The following is a 4,370-nucleotide window of genomic DNA, read 5'->3' as shown; positions in this document are numbered from 1 at the left end:
ATGAAATTGTTTAGGGATGAATGGATTTAAAAGTTTTAAGAGTTTAAGAGTTTTAAGAGTTTAAGAGTTTTAGCCAAATGCTTTATAATATAGTATAGATATATGATTGTGACAATTACTTGAAAACAAAAATCTAAACCACATCTCTTACGGAATCTCATATGATCATATACTTAATATATATATATATATATATATATATATATATATATAATATGATAATGAAGAGTAATTAAAAAGAAATAAAAAATGAAAGATTTGTGTTGAAATTATGTAAGAATAGAAAGCGGATATTAAAGGGGATGTATTGAATACGTTTGCTACCTCCCAACTAAACAAGTGATCTTTACCACCTACCTACTAATGTCATCTATCTAATTCATATTTTCAACTCAACTCAACCCATAACATCAAATTCATATATTTTTTATTATAAGATAATTGAAAATTAATATATAACTAAAAACTTATTACAATCAATACAGTAATACGTATAAAAGATAGAGACAACTTATAGTTTATATATATATACATATATATATATATATATATAATCAATTTCTTATTTCAGTTAAAATCAAACTCTATATATAATTAGCCCTGAGATCAATATAATATATATATTTTATTTTGCATAATTCTATTAAGACTTTTTTTTTAGAATTTTTATAGAGAAACTAAACTATGAATTGTCTAAAACAAGTTTAAAAAGCTTGAACAAGTCGAATGAAAAAAATAACAAATCAATCAGACTCCTATGTATCTGGAATGGTCATAATACTATCTATTATTGTTCCACTTTGTGCAATTGCATATAGGAAAAGAGGGGTTTCAAGAAGGTTTTTGGTCAACGATGCAAATGACTATATTATGACTAAGAGCAACTCCAATCGAACGGCAAAACCCTAGTTTTGTCGTTCTTTTGGATCCAATCGACCGTCAAAAACACTAAAAATATACCGGAGGCTGAAAACGAACGGCAAATATGCCGTGGAGAAGATGAATGACAATCTTGCCAAATTGGTGGTCCCCACCACCTTTTCTCAGTATTTAATAAATTTTTAATAAATTATAAATAAATAAATAATTACAAATATTAAGTTTTAGGTTTTTATATTTATTATTTATTATTTAAATATATATATGTATATATAATAAATTATTAATAACACAAATATGATACCGGATAAACGTAAACGTATTTTATTAATGGAAATTTTAAAAACTGAAATACATAAATTAAAGGGTCCAATCGTCTCCGCTAGGCATAAACTGACTAAAGCTTCCTGCTACGTTTTGAGATCCTTCGGGTTGGTCTTGAGCTGCTCCAAATTGTTGATGTTGAGATACTCGACATTGAGATGCTACGAATTCTGATCCTTGTCCAGACATATGAACCTGGGGTTGCACTCTCTCTCTCTCTCGCTATTCGAATTTTCTCATTTTTTATGAACTCATACCACACAAGATCAGTGATAGAGGTTAGATCGATGCACATAAGTTTGTCATCCGCCAACCTTGCCTCTAATGCAAGTTTCTGAGCTTGAAGCTCATTCCTTCGCATCATAACTTCAGTGGTTTTAGCAATTTGTTTGCTCATTTTTTTTACTAGCCTTAACTAAGGTCTCTAGCTTATTATCAGATTGTAGCCTTGATTTTGCCTTTTTCACTCCAATTGGTCTTTGAGTACCTTCTACGTCATGAATAGTCAACGACGGTAAACCGACATCTGTCCCAGACGATGAACCAGGACCGGAAGAAGGTGATTGGTAAGGACTTTGTCGTTGATACTGAGTTGATGCAATGACATTTGATAAACTCTCGGAGTCTTTCAAGATGTCCCAGACATGATTCAAACTTAAAACCCTTCTTATAGGATCCATCAAGTTTTAACAGCTCTTTCGCTTCGTTCATCTATGAAAAATACACGTTATATTTAAATTAATAAAACAATGAGCAAGTAAAACAATAAATACTTACGATATCTTGTTCAGAAGCACTACTTGGATTCCTCATTTCAATTTGATTGATACACCCTCACATTTTTTTGCAAGCTTTTAGAATGCAAGACATTCTCGTTTCCAATGATCTTCTTGGTCGAGGATTGGTTGCGAACGGTTCGGTTTGGTGATAAAGAGTTTCTATTCTTGACCAAAACTTATCTTTTGATTGGTTTATACCTATTATTGGATTTTGAGTTATATCAAGATAACAATGACATAGTTGTATGTCTTCGCTATCTTTGTAGGATGAAGTTCGGTTTATTGAAGACATTTTTATGAAAAGACTGGTAATATCTCAATGAAAATATGTGTTATTTAGCTTACCAACTCGCCCCCTATTTATACACAAAAATTTCAGTTCACTACAAATGAAGACAATTGGACAACACACTGGCAAGATTCTTCTGAAAAGTCTGGCAAGATTCTTCTGAAAAGTCTGACAAGATTCTTCTGAAAAGTCTGGTAAGAATTGACAACACCACTCATTCTCACTATAAAACGTGAATCACAGCTCAATGAAAATAACTCAACTATATTTTGCAATCTTCTTTGTTGAGAAATACCACTCAAATGGCTAATAATTCGTATTCAGACGATGAGGCTTTTGATAATACACAGGACGAACTAATGGTCGAGGCATTCAATCTAGCGTATGAAATGGATAATTATATCCGAAATTATGCTGTCAACAATCAATTATCTTCTTATCGTGGTTCTATTCCTGGCCATATAGTTATCAATCGTGATGGGGAAAATGCCGATCGCAATCTTTTCAATGATTATTTTTCTGAAAATCCTCGATTTCCTGAGTCGATGTTTCGTCGACGATTCCGAATGAGTCGTACTTTATTTGTTCGTATTTTGGATGCTGTCCAAAGTCATGACAACTACTTTCTCTAACGAAGGGATGGATGCGGCAAACTTGGGTTGTCCGGTTATCAAAAAGTTACTGCTGTATTTCGAATGTTGGCATATGGCGTGGCTGCAGATGCTACAGATGAGTACGTTAAAATAGGCGAATCGACGGTTTTAGAAGCTTTGAAGCGGTTTTGTCGTGCCATCGTGGAGGTGTTTGGAGAACGCTATCTCCGAACACCCAATGCTAATGATGTGGCACGACTACTCCAAGTTGGAGAACAACGAGGTTTTCCAGGAATGTTAGGTAGTCTAGATTGCATGCATTGGAAATGGAAGAATTATCCAACCGCTTGGGGAGGACAATATTCCGGTCGTAGTAGATTTCCAAGTATTATTCTTGAAGCTGTAGCTGACTATGATCTTTGGATATGGCATGCATATTTTGGTTTACCGGGGTCCAACAATGACATTAATGTGTTGGAGTCCTCCCATCTTTTTGCAAATCTTGCAGCAGGTACTGCTCCTTCTGTTAATTATGTCATCAAAGGAAAATCATATAATATGGGCTATTATTTAGCTGATGGCATATATCCAAAATGGCCACTCTTGTTCAGTCTATTCACGATCCACGTGGCCCTAAAAACAATATTTTGCAAAGAAACAAGAAGCATGTAGAAAAGACGAAGAACGTGCATTTGGCATATTACAATCAAAGTTTGCAATAGTAGCAGTCCTGCACGGTTATGGAGGAAGGAAATCTTGCATGATATAATGACTTCGTGCATCATTATGCATAATATGATCATAGAAGATGAACATGATATTAATGCACCAATTGAAGAACGAAGTGAAGTGCAAGACGTGGAAGTTGAGATGATGAACGATGGTGGACTTGAACAGTTTCTTGCTCGGCACAAAAAGATCAAGGATAAAGATGCTCACTTTGAACTTCGTAATGCATTAATTGATCATTTGTGGGACGAGTATACTAACTCGGATAATTAGTATTATTTATATGTTTTTTTAATTTGTGCTATTTGAACTAATGTAATCTTTTTAAATATAAAATTTATTAATTACAATTTTATCGTTTTTATTTTAACATTTCTTCATTAAAGTAATTAATTACTAATTCTTTATTATTATAATATCTATTACAAATTATAAATATTGTTATTAAAAATAGTAAATAAAATATGTTATTTTAATGTGGGGTCCACAAATTTGGTGTTTATTTTAGAGTGTGATTGAAGTTGAGTTTTTTTTTTTTGTGTTTATGGGCCCACCAGATTTGGTGTTTTTGGTGTTTTTTTAGTGTAATGATTGGAGTTGCCCTAATATGAGCAAATTAATATGCATTATGACAAAACAATTCTCATAATACACCTCATGATTATAATCAATATTTTCATATTTTTTTATGAATTTGAACCAATTACAAAGTTTGATATAATAAAAGATTGATATATAAGACTTATTAATATATATATATATATATATATATATATA

General features: G+C 32.2%; 1 pseudogene; it reads left to right on the top strand.

Annotated features, from left to right (window-relative positions):
- Window positions 1-2,573: 2,573 nt before the first annotated feature.
- On the top strand, window positions 2,574-3,866 carry LOC112512839 (annotated as a pseudogene).
- The last annotated feature ends 504 nt before the right edge of the window (window positions 3,867-4,370 follow it).

The sequence above is a fragment of the Cynara cardunculus genome (genome assembly GCF_001531365.2).
Source record: "Cynara cardunculus var. scolymus isolate 2C chromosome LG 5, CcrdV1, whole genome shotgun sequence".
NCBI classification, from domain to species: Eukaryota; Viridiplantae; Streptophyta; class Magnoliopsida; order Asterales; family Asteraceae; genus Cynara; species Cynara cardunculus.
This window is presented reverse-complemented; position numbering and strand designations above follow the sequence as displayed.